This window comes from Rattus norvegicus, chromosome 4, assembly GCF_036323735.1.
Source record: "Rattus norvegicus strain BN/NHsdMcwi chromosome 4, GRCr8, whole genome shotgun sequence".
Lineage (NCBI taxonomy): Eukaryota > Metazoa > Chordata > Mammalia > Rodentia > Muridae > Rattus > Rattus norvegicus.
In genome coordinates, this window is record NC_086022.1 from 166,313,869 (window position 1) to 166,330,671 (window position 16,803).

Genomic DNA, 16,803 nt, shown 5'->3' on the forward strand with positions numbered 1-16,803 from the left:
CAAAACCACTAGGAAGAAGAGAGTCTGAAGCTCCTCTGCTCCTAGTTTTGAAATAGGCTGTTAGAAATTGTGTCTTATGATACTATTTTGTAAAGTTATTTCTTTATTTTGAATTACGATAATTGCAGCTAAGCATGTATTAGGAATGTCTTTAAAGCACTCAAATTTCCACGGGTAAAGTCTTCCCTTATACTCTTCTAGCATTTGAAGCATGGATAATATTAACTGTTAGCATTGATGTCATTCCGCATAGAGTGCTTTTACTGCTGATGCTTTCAGGGTGTTGACATATTGAATCTAAGAGAATAATCACTCAGTATATACTCTTCTCCTGAACTATGAACACAGGATTTGCTTTTATTTTCTTTTGTTGTTTTGTTTTTGGTTTGTTTGTTGTTCTTAATATTGTTTCGAGATAGTTGTTGTATCTTATTAAGCAGCATGGGCTAATCCTACACTCACAGTTCTCTAGCCTCTCTCTTTTCTGACCGAGAATTACAGCCATATACCACTACACAATTTACAACATGTTTCTGACAGATATTTTTAATTAATAATAAGCAGTTTTTCATTTTATAAATATTGATCTCAAGATTTTTAGTCACCTATAATTATTTGTATCTTAAATACTGAAAATTAAAAAGACAATCTGCTACTGAACATTCTGCTTGTTTTATATTATTTTATTATTATTAGTTTAAAATCTACATGGGATATATTTAGAAAACGCTAAGAAAGACATGTTATGCATAAATTCATGGATTCAAGGAAATTTGCATTTAAGGAACTCTGATATAGATCATCACATGACCTCTAGTTCAATTACAGTTTTTGAGTTGGAGTGAAAATATTCCCAATTGACTTTTTTTTAAAGATGAGATACAGTGATTTTTTTTCTGTGAGTTTGCCCATGGGTTTGTGATGAGAATTCCTAAAAAGAACCTGTTTTAGCAAAGACTGATTTAAACTACAGAGAAGTAGGAATGTTGTGGTGATTTGGGTTTATCCTTTAGCATTCAGAAGCTTCTCTAAGACAGAAACCAGGCCAGATTTTCTATCTGATCATTTCCAGATGTTTAGAAGGACAGGGTAGGGTGAGCACATGAGCAAAAGTGAGAAACTGACACATCTACAGTCTTGAGCTGTTGCTGCTCTATAAAACCCACATTCTACCCTCAAATCTGCGAAAAAATATTTTTGATTCTGAGACATTTTTACACCATAATCATTGTGGAGACAGTAACATCCTTAACATGAGGCTAAGCACATGAACAGGGCACACTTTTTTGTGCTTTCTGCATATTGTTTGCTTCCTCTAACATCAGGCAAAGAGTATGGAAAAGAAGTCCAGAGCTGTTTTTTTCATTACTGTGACCATAGCAGTGGGAGATGAGAGGCCTATCAGTGCAATTGATGAAGGAGGATGTTAGTTAACTGAAACTGAACAAAGAGTTGGTGGAGGTTTTTTTTGTTTGTTTGTTTTGTTTTCCAGTTTGTTTGTTTGTTTGCTTGTTTGAACAGAGATAGAAGAACGCCCATAACTCTAAAGCCAAAGAGCAGCAGCTTCATCTAAGCTCTGTACAATTGAACTCTGAATTAATAGAAAACTGTAAACATTTTTACATTATACAAATGTAATTACAAACATAATTAGCATTGACAGATATAGTAACTTCAGATGAAAGCAATTGACAATCAAATTTTCTTTCTTATATTTTGTCTTTTACATTCATTTTAGTTAAAAGTCAAACACACACACACACACACACACACACACACAATCCTAGTCCCACATTCAAACCTTCCAGTAAAACCCTTGCTCTACAGTGCCATGATTGCATAGGTGAAGGCTGCTCTTCCTGTCCCAGGCAAAAATGAGGAACACCTGGAGTAGTCACCAGCCCACAGGAAAGGATGGCTGATTCACTTGCTTCACTGGAAGTAGTTGATGGTCCTGGCCAGTGTCCCACCCTTTTATACTTGTATCTTAAGGTGGAACTTTCACAACCATGAAATATGGTAAACTTCACAGCTCTTAAGAAAACCAAGTAGAGCTCTATTTTGAGATTTCCTGTGGTGGTAAACAGCCTGAACATTTACAATCACAGCTACTTTAACATTCTGCAATTTTTGCCTACCCAGATAGTCCTTGATGGACTCAAGCACTAGGAAAGGAAGATGATTCAGAAATCTAATAAGCATGATAAAGGGGGCCTACAAAAGTGTTTCCTGTGGCTATCAAGGCTCTTTGGTACCCAGGGATACAATTCACTTAAGGAGAAGACAGTTAGGCAACAATTTGTAAGACCTTTGTCTCTTCAATCCTTATGTTCTCACAGTGTCATACGTCAGCAGACAACTCCACTGCATCCTATGTGGAGTCTGCAGGCTCAGCTCATCCTCCTTAATGCACTCATTTTTAAAGTTTATTTCTTTTTTCCTGATGTGTGGCCTGATATATAGTTCAGGATGGCCAGAATAACTATGTAGCTGACACATTCCTGAAACACTTGATCATACCCCTCTAACTTATGACTTCTGGGAATATAGAGTGATCTACCATTCCTTGTTTCTTTCTTTTACTTTTGATTGTGTATTAGTTTTTCTTATTTTGGTGAGATGTTTTATTCTAGCTTACTGTCCAATATGCCTACACATTTCCCAATTAATACAGGAAATCCTATCTGATTCAACTTATACATTAACCCTTTGTAGCAAACATCTTTCACTCATTTTAAGTAAAGATATAGGAGTCTAATAGCACAATTTTCAAATACTCTCAGCTATCATTCAAAGTTCTAATAAGAATATGGAGTAGCCATATTGCTAATCGCTACTTTTCCATAGCACCCAGTTTTGATTAACAAAAACCACATTTAAGATCGTTGTGAGGTTTTAGTCTAAGGACATTTTTTGTTGTTTTTATTCCAACTTACCACAAATTAGAATCAGCTGATGTTAGAGCCAGAATTTTCAGATTTCCATTATGGGTGAAGAAACAAGAGTTCTCTAGGAACCCTAAAGGAATTCCCTGCATGTACAGAACTAATAAATCCCTATATGTGCTGTCTTAGGGTTCTTAATTTAAAGACAAATGGACCTCATAGGCCTGTTCTGATTCCATGTCCTCAAAGTAGTGAGTCACAGCTAAGGTCACACAGATTGATTCTTGGGCCCCTGCTTATCCAAGTCTCTGTATCTTCCTGGACACTGAACCAAACAAATTTAGTAGAGTGTTGTGGTCAGAGTAAAAAGGCAGTGGAACTTGTTCCAATGAGTACCCTGGCAGTCACTAGTTCTGGCTTCAATGGGCCATTGGAACTAGAGCTAATTTATCTCAGATTAGTATCTCTCCTGGTGACTCTCTGCTAACCTCGACCTCTCTGGTTCCAGCTACCCAGTAAAATCATGGTTCTAGAAGTCCACCAGTGGCTGGCCTATTGTGGCTCCCTGTCATGGACTCTGCCCACACTCCCAGCAACCACCCCCTACCCTGTAGTTAAAGTATAAACTCAGAACTACCCTGCAAAATCAAGACTCAACAAACCATAACCCAACAATCAGATTTATATGTTACATTCTCGATCCAAAATACATCCACAAAGTAAATTCACTGGCAGTTAATAAAGATATAAACCATCCACCTAGTAAAGATAAAATTGACCTAGTCCACCTGGATCTGGATCATCCTGCTCTGTCATTTCCATCTTGATTCCCCCACTTGTCCTTCTCTCTTTTTCCTAGACTTTTTCGCTACTTACCCTTCCTTCTCATCCAATAATAGGCTTCGCCTTATCCCGGACCTGCCTTGCTGCATAACCACATCATCCTACAAGAGAGAATGGTTTATATCACTTTACATGCTACTATTGAATATTAAAGAACTATGGAACATGAATTTAGGTGAAAGTTCAAAGCAGAAACCACAGAGGAACTCTGTTTTTGGCTTGCTCCATGGCTCCGATTTAGCTACTTTTCTTTTCTTCTTTTCATTTATTTTTCCAATAATTTTTTTAATCACCACTCTCCTCTACTACAATGCCCACTCTCACAAGACCCTCCCCTCATTTACCCTTCCCCCTTTCCTCCATAGGTTAGATCCTTCCCTGGTACCTCCAATTGTAGTAGGCACATCCTCTCCCACTAAGGTGAGATAAGGCAGTCCCCCTTGGGAAACAGGATCCAAGGTAAGCAGCAGAGCAGCAACAACCTGCACCCTGATTCTTAAGGAGCCCATATGAAAACCAAGCTTCACATTTGTTAAAAATGTGTAGAGGTATTTGTCTAGCTGTTGCATGTTCTTTGGTTGGTAGTTCATTCTCTGTGAGACCCTAATGGTCCATGTCAGTTGACTATGTAGGTCTTCCTATGGTGCCCTTTACCCATAGGCTCCCTTAATTCACACTCTTCCACAAGACTCCCTAATCCTTGCCTTATTTGATGATGGGGAAACTACATCTGCTTCCATCAGCTGCTGGGTAACACACTCTCAGGAGACAGTTATGCTAGGCCTTAATTTACAGGCATAGGAGAATATCAGCAATCTTGTGAGGGGTTGGCTCTTTCCCATAGGATGGGTGGCAAGTTGGGGCAGTCTTTGGTTGGCCATTCACATGGTCTCTGTCCCATCTTTACTCATGTGCATCTTGTAAAATTAACAATCTTTGGTTGAAGATTTTTTGGGCAGATTGGTGCTCATTTCTCTCCACTGGAAGTCCCAACTGGATGCAGGATGTGGTTTCTTCAGTCTCTATATCACCAGGTGCTATGAGTCTCAACTAGGGTCAAATCCATAAATACCAAGGAGATTCCCCAATCCAAGGTCTCAGGCTATTCCCAAAGATACCCCCAATTGATTTCCTTTCTCTCTCTCTCTCAACACGTTCCTGAACCCCCTCACTACACTGGATTCCTATCCCCATTCTGTTTTTCATCCACTGGACTACTTAGTTCACTCCATTTATCCATCTCTGATATATATTTTATTTCCTCTTCTGAGTGAGATATAAGTGTCTTGACTTGAGTCTTCCTTGTGACTTGGTTTCCCTGAATCTGTGAATTGTAGCATAAATGTCCTGTACTTTATGACTAGTCTCCACTTTAAGTGAGTACATACCATGTGTGTATTTTTGTGTCTTAGTTTCCCCACTCAAGATGATAGTTTCTAGCTCCATTCATTTACCTGCAAATTTTGTGGTTTTTAATAAGCTGAATAGTATTCCATTGTGTAAATGTACCACATTTTCTTTATACATTCCCCAGCTGAAGGGCATCTAAATTGTTTCATGTTTCTGGCTATTAAAAATAAATCTGCTATGAACATAGTAGAGCAGGTGTCCTTGGGATGTGGTAGAGCATCATTTGGGTATATGTCCAAGAATAGTATACCTGGTCTTGAGGTAGAACAATTCCGAGTTTCCCAAGAAATTACCAAATTGATTTTCAGAGTGATTCTACAAATTTGCACTCCCACTACCAATGGAGGAGTGTTCCTCATGCTCCACATCCTTGGCAGCATATGCTGTTCCTTATATTTTTATCATAGCCTTTCTGGTGGCTGTAAGGTGGAATCTGAGTAGTGATTTGCATTTCCCCGTGATAAAGAATGTTGAACACTTCTTTAAGTATTGCTGAGCCGTTCTTGTTTTCTCTGTTTAGAATTCTCTGTTTATCTCTATACTCCATTTTTAATTGAGTTGTTTGGATTGTGGGACTCTAATTTCTTGATTCCTTTGTATATTCTAGAAATTAGTCCCTTGTCAGATGTGGAGCTGGTGAATATTTTTTCCCAATCTGTAGACTGTCATTTTGTCCTATTGACAGTGTCACCTGCCTTACAATAGCTTTTCTGTTTCATGAGTTCCTGTTTATTAAATGTTAATCTTAGTGCCTGAGCTCTGGGTATTCTCCTTAGGAAGATGTCAGCTGTAGCAATGAGTTTTATTCCCACATTTCTGTCCTTTAAGAATCAGTGTAGCTGGTTTTAAGTTGATCCACTTGAATTTGAGTTTTGTGCAGAGTGTTAAACATGGATCTATTTGCATTTTTGACAAGTAGCTATCCAGTTAGACTAGCACCATTTGTTGAAGATGCTTTCCCTTTTTCATTGTATGATTTTTGCTTTCTTTGTCAAAAATCAAGTGTCCGTAGTTGTATAAGTTTACTTCTGTCTTTGAATCACTTACATTGATGAGGCTATCTGTTTTTTAAGCCAATACTATGCAGACTTTATTATTATTGCTCTGTACCACAGCTAGAAGTCAAGCTTGGTGAGACCTCCAGAAGAGCCTTTATTGTAACAGATTTTAGTTATCCTGCATTTTATGGCGATGTTTTTATGAAGTAAAAAATTGCTCTTTAAATGTCTGTAAACAGCTGTGCTGGAACTTTGATGGGAATTGAATTGAATCTGTAGATTGCTTTTGTTAATATAGCCATTTACACTATGATAAATCTACTGACCCATGGGTGGCAAACATCACAACTTTTAAAGCTAAAATCTTTAAAGTATATTGCCAATAATATAAAATTCTAAATGGAGTTTTAGAAAGTCAAAGTTCTTGAATGTGGCAGCTGTTTGATAAAAATTGTGTTACATATTTTGCCATTGGAGATAGAAAAATACAAGACCTAGACATTTTTTTTAAATTTTTTATTTAATCTGTTTTTATTTTTTTAAACTCCTGGTTTTATTCTCCTCCTGGTAAATCCTCTGACTGCTCTGCATCCCATACCTTCTCCCATCATTCCAATGATGAAGTGCACACATACCACCCACACCTACAACCCCAACAGAAATCACACACCCTGGGGTTTTGAGTCTCTTGAGGGTTTGGTGCATTTTGTCTGACTGAGCCCAGATCTGGAAGGCCTCTGCTATATATGTGTTGGGGGCCTCAAACCACTGGTGTATGCTGTCCGCTTGGTGGCCCAGTGTCTGAGAGATCTCAAGAGCTCAGCTTTGTTGAGACTGATGCTCCTCCTACACGGCGGCCCTCTTCCTCAGTTTCTTCCAGCTTTTCCCTAATTCAACCACAGGAGTCAGAAGCTTCTGTCCATTGGTTCAGAGTAAATATCTGCATCTGATTCCCTTGGCTGCTTGTTGGGTCTTTAGAGTGGTAGTCATGATAGGCCCCATTTTTGTGAGCATTCCATAGCCTTAGTAATAGTGGCAGGACTTGGGGGCCTCCTCTTGAGCTGGATTGCAGTTTGGTCCTGTCACAGGATTTTCTTTTCCTCTGGCTCCTCTCTATTTTTGTCCCTGCAATTCTTTCAGAAGGGAATACTTATCAGACAGTTTTTGACTGTGGGAGGGCAACCCTATCCATTACTTGATGCTCTTTCTTTCTGCTGGAGGTGAGCTCTATAAGTTACCTCTCCCCACTGTATGCCATTCCATCTAATGTCCCTCCCTTTGAATCCTGAGAGTCTCTCCCTCCAAAGTCTCTAGTACATTCTGGAGGTGCCCCTCACCTCATACCTCATGAGGTTTCCTGTTTCCATTATTTGTGCTGTCCTTTAGTCCTTCAGTTGTTTTCCTCTACCCAATACATGATCATGTCCCCCTCCTCTACTTCCTGTCCCCTTTCCCACCCAAGTTCCTTTATCCTTCCCCACCTCCTGTGATTGCTTTCTACTCCCTCCCAAATGGGATTGAGACATCCTCACTTGGACCCTTAGGCTTGTTAATATTTTTGAGTTATATCGACTGTATCCTGGGTATTCTGTACTTTTAAGATAATATTCGCTTATTACTGAGTACATACCATGTATGTCCTATGGGTGTGAATTTTCTTACTCAGCATGATATTTTTTAGGTCCATCCATTTATCTGAAAAACTCACAGTGTCCTCCTTCTTAATACCTGAGTAGTATTCCATTGTGTAAATGAACCACATTTTCTGTATCCATTATGTTCTTGTGGGACATCTAGGTTGTTTCCAATTTCTGAAAATCACAAACAAATCCTCTATTAACATAGTAAAACATGTGCTTCTGCGGCATCTTTTGGATATATGCTCAAGAGTGTTAAAGCTGGATCTTCAGGTAGGTCTATTTCAAATTTTTTGAGAAATTGCAGATTTCTGTCCAGAGGTTGTACCACTTTTCAATCCCAACAGCAGTGAAAGAGTGTTCCTCTTTCTCTGCATCCTCACCAACATTTGTTGTCACCAAAGGTTTTTTTTTTTTTTTTGGTTCTTTTTTTCGGAGCTGGGGATTGAACCCAGGGCCTTGCGCTTCCTAGGCAAGCGCTCTACCACTGAGCTAAATCCCCAACCCCGTCACCAAAGGTTTTGATCTTAGCCATTCTGATTCATGTAAAGTAGAATCTCAGTGTAGGTTTTATTTGCCTTTCCATTATCACTAAGGACTTTGAACATATCTTTTGGTTATTTTCTTTACTTACATTTCAAATGTTATCTCCTTTCCTGATTTCCCCTCTGGAATCCCCCAATCCCTTCCCCAATCCTGCTTACTGCCTCTATGAAAGTGTTCGCACACACCTACCCACTCCCTCCCATCTCCCTGCCCTGGCATTCATTACACTGTGTCACTGAGCCTTCACAGGGCAAAGGGCCTCTACTCTCATTGATGCCTGATAAGACCATCCTCTGCTACATATGTGGCTGGGACCATGGATCCCTACATGTGTACTCTTTGGTTGGTGGTTTAGTCTTTGTGAGCTCTGGGGAATCTGGGTGGTGATATTATTGTTCTTCTTGTGAGATGGAAAACCACTTCATCTCTTGTCCTTTTTCTAACTCCTCCATTGGGAACCCCATTTTCGATCCAAAGACTGGTTGAGGGCATCTGACTCCGGAAATCTAAGGCTTTGGCAGAACATTTCAAGAGACAGCTATATCAGTCTCCTGTCAGCATGAAATTCTTGGCATCCACAATATTGTCTGGGTTTGGTGACATTATTTGGGATGGATCTCCAGATGGGCTGTTCTCTGGATAATATTTTCCTCAGACTTTGGTCTATACTTTGTCTCATATTTCCTCCTGTGAATATTTTGTTCCCCCTTCTAAGAAGGACTGAAGCATGCACACTTTAGTCTTCCTTTTTCTTGAGCTTCATGTGATCTGTGAATTGTATCTTGAGTATTTCGAGCTTTTGGAATAGTATCAACTTATCAGTGAGTGCGTACTTGTGTGTTCTTTTGTAATTTGGTTAAGTCACTCAGGATGATATTTTCTACTTTCATCCATCTGCCTATGAATTTCATTAAGTCATTGTTATTGATAGCAGAATAGTACTCCAATGTGTAAATGTATCATGTTTTCTGTATCCATTACTCTGCTGGAGGACATCAGGGAATGCTCCAGCTTCTAGCTATTATGAATAAGGCTGCTATAAACATAGTGGAGCATATGTACTTGTTATATGTTAGAGCATCTTTTAGGTATATGTCAAGGAGTAGTATAGCTGGGACCTCAGTTAGTATTATGCCCAATTTTTTGAGGAACCACCAAACTGATTTCCAGAGTGATTATACCAGCTTGCAATACCACCAATAATGGAGAAGTGCTCCCCTTTCTCCACATCCTTGCCAGCATCTATTGTCATCTGAGTTTTTGATCTTAGCCATTCTGATTGGTATGATGTGGAATCTCAGGGTTGTTTTGATTTGCATTTCCCTGATGACTAAGGATGTTGAGCATTTCTTTAGGTGCTTCTCTGCCATTCAAAATTCTTCAGTTGAGAATTCTTTGTATAGCTCTGTTCCCCTCTTTGAAAACAGTCATTTGATTCTCTGGAGTCTAAATTCTTGATTTCTTTGAATATGTTGGACATCAGTCCTCTATGAGATGTAGAATTTAATGAAAATGAAGGCACAACATACCCAAAGTTATGGGACACAGTGAAAGCACTGCTAAAAGAAAAACTCATAGCACTGAGTACCTCCAAAAAGAAACTGAGAGAGCATAAATCAGCAGCTTGACTGTACCCAATAGAAGTAGAAGGCAGCAAATAATCAAACTCAGGCCTGAAATCAACCAAAGAGAAGCAAAAAGAACTATACAAAAATCAACAAAAATTGGGAGCTAGTTCTTTGAAAAAAATGAGGAAGATAGATAAATCCTTATACAGACTAACCAGAGGGCACAGGGGCAGTATTCAAATTTTTAAAATCAGAAATGAAAAGGGAGACATAACAACAGAAACTGAGGAAATTAAAAAAAAATCATCAGATCCTAATACAAAAGGCTATACTCAAAAAAAAAACTGGAAAATCTGAAGGAAAAGGACAATTTTCTAGACATGTACTAGGTACCAAAGTTAAATAAGGATCAGATAAATCATCTAAACAGTCCCATAAAAACAAAACAACACATACTCCAACATGGCCATACTTCCTATTAATTCCACTCCATAGGCCAAATATATTTAAAGCACTACTTCCCACTCTTTATCCTCCAACGTTTTTTTTTTCTAATACATGTGTCTATGGGGTACATATATAAACATAGCATAATGCAAAATGCACTTGATCTATCATCGAAAGTCCCTATAGTCTATAGTAGTCTCAAAAATGTTAAAAGTCCAAAGTTCTAAGATCTGGTTTGATGTGGAAATCCTTGGTCCACTTGGACTTAAGTTTTGTACACGGCAGTAAGAGTGAAGCAATTCGCATTCTTCTACATTCTAACCTCCAGTTGAACCAGAACCAGTTATTGAAAAGACTATCTTTTTTGCACTGGGTGGTTTTAGATCCTTTGTCAAAGATCAAGTGATCATATGGGGTGTGGCTTCATTTCTGGATCTTCCATTCTCTTCCACTGATCTACCTGCCTGTCTCTGTAGCAATACATTACAGTTTTATCACTATTGCTCTGTAATACTGCTTGAGGTCAGGGATGGTGATTCCCTCACACGTTCTTTTATTGTTGAGTATAGTTTTCACTATCCTGGGTTTTTTGTTATTCCAGATGAATTTCCCAATTGCTCTTTCTAACTTTATGAAGAACTGAGTTGGAATTTTGATGGAGTTTGCATTGAATCTGTAGATTGCTTTTGGCTAATGGCCATTTTTATCATATTAATCCTGTGAATCCATGAGCATGGGAGTACTTTCCATCTTCTAAGACCTTCAATGTATTTCTTTAGAGACTTGAAGTTCTTGCCACACAGATATTTTACTTGCTTGGTTAAAATCAAATGGATGTATTTTATATTATTTGAGACTGTTAATTTTTTTTCAGCCTATTTATTCTTTGGGTAGAGGAAGGCTACTGATGTGTTTGAGTTAATTTTATACCCAGTCACTTTGCTGAAGTTGTTTATCAGGCTTAGTAGTTCTCTGGCAGAACTTTTGGAGTTACTTAAGTATACTATCATATCATCTGCAAATAGTGCTATTTTAACTTCTTCCTTTCCTATTTGTATCCCTTTGACTTCCTTTTGTTTTCTCATTGCTCTGGCTAGGACTTTGAGTACTATATTGAATAAGTAGGGAGAGAGTAGGCAGCCATGTCTAGTGCCTGATTTTAGTGGGATTTCTTCAAGTTTCTCTCCATTTAGTTTGATGTTGGCTACTGGTTAGCTGTATATTGCTTTTACTATGTTTAGATGTGGGTCTTGAACTCCTGACCTTTCCAGGACTTTTATGATGAAGGGGTGTTGAATTTTGTTACATAATTTCTCAATAGCTAATGAAATGATGATGTGGGTTTTTTTTCCCTTTGAGTTTGTTGTATAGTGGATTAAGTTGGTTGGATATATGTATATTGGACCATTCCTACATCCCTGGCATGAATCCTACTTGACCATGATGGATAATCATTTTGATTCGTTCTTGAATTCTGTTTGCCAGAATTTTATTGAGTATTTTTTGGTCGACATCCATAAGGGAAATTGGTCTGAAATCTCTTTCTTTGTTGGGTCTCTCTGTGGTTTAGGTATAAGCCTATGTGTGACATCATAGAAGGAATTGGGTAGTGCTCCTTCTGATTCTATTATGTGGAATAATTTGGACAGTATTGGAATGAGGTCTTCTATGAAGGTCTGATAGAATTCTGCACTAAACCTGTCTGGACCTGGGATCTTTTTGGTTGGGAGACCTTAAATGACTGCTTCTATTTCCTTAGGAGTTATGGGGTTGTTTAACTGGTTTATCTGTTCCTGATTTAACTTCTGTACCTGGTATCTGTCTAGGAAATTGTCCATTTTCTGCAGATTTTCAAGTTTTGTTGAATATAAGATTTTATAGTAAGATCTGATGATTTTTTCCTCTGATTCTGTAGTTATATCTCCCTTTTCATTTTTGATTTTGTTAATTTGGACACACTCTCTGTGTTCTCTTGTTAGTCTGGCTAAGGGTTTATCTATCTTGTTGATTTTCTCAAAGAACCAACTTTTGGTTCTGTTGATTCTTTCTATGGACCTTTTTGTTTGTACTTGGTTGATTTCAGCTCTGAGTTTGATGAGATCCTGCCTTCTACTCCTCCTGGGTGTATTTGCTTCTTTTTGTTCTAGAGCTTTTAGGTGTGCTGTCAAGCTGCTGACATATGCTCTCTCCTGTTTCATTCAGCAGATATTCAGAGCTATGAGTTTTCCTCTTAGCACAGCTTTCATTGTGTCCCATAAGTTTGGGTATGTTGCACCTTCATTTTCATTAAATTCTTAGAAGTCTTTCGTTTCTTTCTTTATTTCTTCTTGACCAGGTTATCATTGAGTAGAGCATTGTTCAACTTCCATGTATATGTGGGCATTCTTTCCTTATTGTATTTGAAGAACAGCTTTAGCCCATGGTGGTCTGATAGGACGCATGGGATTCTTTCTATCTTTCTGTACCTGTTGAGGCCTGTTTTATGACCAATTATATGGTCAATTTTGGAGAAAGTACCATGAGAATCTGAGAAGAATGTATATCCTTTTGCTTTAGGATAGAATGTTCTATAAATATCTGTTAAGTCCATTTGGCTCATGACTTCTCTTAGTCTGTCTACGTCTCTGTTTAATTTCTGTTTCCATGATCTGTCCACTAATGAGAGTGGGGTATTGAAATCTCCTACTATTATTGTGTGAGGTGCAATGTGTGTTTTGAGCTTTAGTAAGGTTTCTGTTATGTATGTAGGTGCCCTTGTATTTGGAGCATAGATATTTAGGATTGAGAGTTCATCTTAGTGGATTTTTCCTTTGATGAATACGAAGTGTCCTTCCTTATCGTTTTTGATGACTTTTAGTTGAAAATAGATTTTATTTGATATTAGAATGGCTACTCCAGCTTGCTTCTTCTGACTATTTGCTTGGAAAGTTGTTTTCCAGCCTTTCACTCTGAGATAGTGTCTGTCTTTTTCTCTGAGGCGTGTTTCCTGTAGGCAGCAGAATGCAGGGCCCTCACTGTTTATCCAGTTTCTTTTTTTTTTTTTTCACTTTCCTCATGAAATCTTTATTTTAGTGTTTATGTTTTTTTAACTTTCTTTTTTTTTAAATTTATTTAATGCTTAATAATAATTCTTCGGTTTCCTGGAAAACATCCCCCTCCCCCTCCCCTTCCTTATGGGTGTTCCCCTCCCAACCCTCCCCCCATTGCCGCCCTCCCCCCAACAGTCTACTTCACTGGGGGTTCAGTCTTAGCAGGACCCAGGGCTTCCCCTTCCACTGGTGCTCTTACTAGGATATTCATTGCTACCTACGAGGTCAGAGTCCAGGGTCAGTCCATGTATAGTCTTTAGGTAGTGGCTTAGTCCCTGGAAGCTATGGTTGCTTGGCATTGTTGTACCTATGGGGTCTCGAGCCCCTTCAAGCTCTTCTAGTTCTTTCTCTGATTCCTTCAACAGGGGTCCTATTCTCAGTTCAGTGGTTTGCTGCTGGCATTCGCCTCTGTATTTGCTGTATTCTGGCTGTGTCTCTCAGGAGAGATCTACATCCGGCTCCTGTCGGTCTCACTTCTTTGCTTCATCCATCTTGTCTAATTGGGTGGCTGTATATGTATGGGCCACATGTGGGGCAGGCTCTGAATGGGTGTTACTTCAGTCTCTGTTTTAATCTTTGCCTTGCTATTCCCTGCCAAGGGTATTCATGTTCCCCTTTTAGAGAAGGAGTGAAGCATTCACATTTTGATCATCCGTATTGAGTTTATTTGTTCTAGGCATCTAGGGTAATTCAAGCATTTGGGCTAATAGCCACTTATCAGTGAGTGCATACCATGTATGTCTTTCTGTGATTGGGTTAGCTCACTCAGGATGATATTTTCCAGTTCTAACCATTTGCCTACGAATTTCATAAAGCCGTTGTTTTTGATAGCTGAGTAATATTCCATTGTGTAGATGTACCAAATTTTCTGTATCCATTCCTCTGTTGAAGGGCATCTGGGTTCTTTCCAGCTTCTGGCTATTATAAATAAGGCTGCGATGAACATAGTGGAGCACGTGTCTTTTTTATATGTTGGGGCATCTTTTGGGTATATGCCCAAGAGAGGTATAGCTGTATCCTCAGGCAGTTCAATGTCCAATTTTCTGAGGAACCTCCAGACTGATTTCCAGAATGGTTGTACCAGTCTGCAATCCCACCAACAATGGAGGAGTGTTCCTCTTTCTCTGCATTCTCGCCAGCATCTGCTGTCACCTGAGTTTTTGATCTTACCCATTCTCACTGGTGTGAGGTGAAATCTCAGGGTTGTTTTGATTTGCATTATCCTTATGACTAAAGATGTTGAACATTTCTTTAGGTGTTTCTCAGCCATTCGGCATTCCTCAGCTGTGAATTCTTTGTTTAGCTCTGAACCCCATTTTTTAATAGGGTTATTTGTCTCCCTTCGGTCTAACTTCTTGAGTTCTTTGTATATTTTGGATATAAGCCCTCTATCTGTTGTAGGATTGGTAAAGATCTTTTCCCAATCTGTTGGTTTCCAATTTGTCCTAACCACAGTGTCCTTTGCCTTACAGAAGCTTTGCAGTTTTATGAGATCCCATTTGTCGATTCATGATCTTAGAGCATAAGCCATTGGTGTTTTGTTCAGGAAAATTTTTCCAGTGCCCATGTGTTCCAGATGCTTCCCTAGTTTTTCTTACTAGTTTGAGTGTATCAGGTTTGATGTGGAGGTCCTTGATCCACTTGGACTTAAGCTTTGCACAGGGTGATAAGCATGGATCGATCTGCATTCTTCTACATGTTGCCCTCCAGTTGAACCAGCACCATTTGCTGAAAATGCTATTTTTTTCCATTGGATGGTTTTGGCTCCTTTGTCAAAAATCAAGTGATTTTTGGGTTCATTTCTGGGTCTTCAATTCTATTCCATTGGTCTATCTGTCTGTGTCTGTACCAATACCATGCAGTTTTTATCACTATTGCTCTGTAATACTGCTTGAGATCAGGGATAGTGATTCCCCCTGAAGTCCTTTTATTGTTGAGGATAGCTTTAGCTATCCTGGGTTTTTTGTTATTCCAGATGAATTTGCAAATTGTTCTGTCTAACTCTTTTAAGAATTGGATTGGTATTTTGATGGGGATTGCATTGAATCTGTAGATTGCTTTTGGTAAAATGGCCATTTTTACTATATTAATCCTGCCAATCCATGAGCATGGGAGATCTTTCCATCTTCTGAGGTCTTCTTCAATTTCTTTCCTCAGTGTCTTGCAGTTCTTATTGTACAGATCTTTTACTTGCTTGGTTAAAGTCACACCGAGGTACTTTATATTATTTGGGTCTATTATGAAGGGTGTCGTTTCCCTAATTTCTTTCTCGGCTTGTTTCTCTTTTGTGTAGAGGAAGGCTACTGATTTATTTGAGTTAATTTTATACCCAGCCACTTTGCTGAAGATGTTTATCAGCTTTAGTAGTTCTCTGGTGGAACTTTTGGGATCACTTAAATAAACTATCATATTATCTGCAAATAGTGATACTTTGACTTCTTCTTTTCCGATCTGTATCCCCTTGACCTCCTTTTGTTGTCTGATTGCTCTGGCTAGAACTTCAAGAACTATAATGAATAAGTAGGGAGAGAGTGGGCAGCCTTGTTTAGTCCCTTATTTTAGTGGGATTGCTTCAAGTTTCTCTCCATTTAGTTTAATGTTAGCAACTGGTTTGCTGTATATGGCTTTTACTATGTTCAGATATGGGCCTTGAATTCCTATTCTTTCCAGGACTTTTATCATGAAGGGGTGTTGAATTTTATCAAATGCTTTCTCAGCATCAAATGAAATGATCATGTGGTTCTGTTCTTTCAGTTTGTTTATATAATGGATCATGTTGATTGTTTTCTGTATATTAAACCATCCCTGCATGCCTGGGATGAAGCCTACTTGATCATGGTGGATGATCGTTTTGATGTGCTCTTGGATTCGGTTTCCCAGAATTTTATTGAGTATTTTTGCGTCGATATTCATAAGGGAAATTGGTCTGAAGTTCTCTTTCTTTATTGGGTCTTTGTGTGGTTTAGGTATAAGAGTAATTGTGGCTTCATAGAAGGAATTCGGGAGTGATCCATCTGTTTCAATTTTTTGGAATAGTTTGGATAATATTGGTACGAGGTCTTCTATGAAGGTCTGATAGAATTCTGCACTAAACCCATTTGGACCTGGGCTCTTTTTGGTTGGGAGACCTTAAATGACTGCTTCTATTTCCTTAGGAGTTATTGGGTTGTTTAACTGGTTTATCTGTTCCTGATTTAACTTCTGTACCTGGTATTTGTCTAGGAAATTGTCCATTTCCTGTAGATTTTCAAGTTTTGTTGAATATAGGCTTTTATAGTAAGATCTGATGATTTTTGAATTTCCTCTGAATCTGTAGTTATGTCTCCCTTTTCATTTCCGATTTTGTTAATTTGGACACACTCTCTGGGTCCTCTCGTTAG

At 38.6% G+C, this 16,803-nt stretch overlaps 1 protein-coding gene across 1 annotated transcript in view; it reads right to left on the reverse strand.

Moving 5' to 3' along the window:
- Window positions 1–6,861: 6,861 nt before the first annotated feature.
- Ly49s8 (Ly49 stimulatory receptor 8) overlaps window positions 6,862–16,803 on the reverse strand; it is an 85,798-nt gene continuing 75,856 nt past the window's right edge. Inside the window, exons 5-6 of the transcript XR_010066282.1 lie at window positions 7,767–7,947; window positions 6,862–7,269 (exon numbers count right to left, since the gene is read on the reverse strand). The gene's annotated coding sequence lies outside the window, so the exon portion shown is untranslated. The remainder of the gene's footprint in view (window positions 7,270–7,766; window positions 7,948–16,803) is intronic.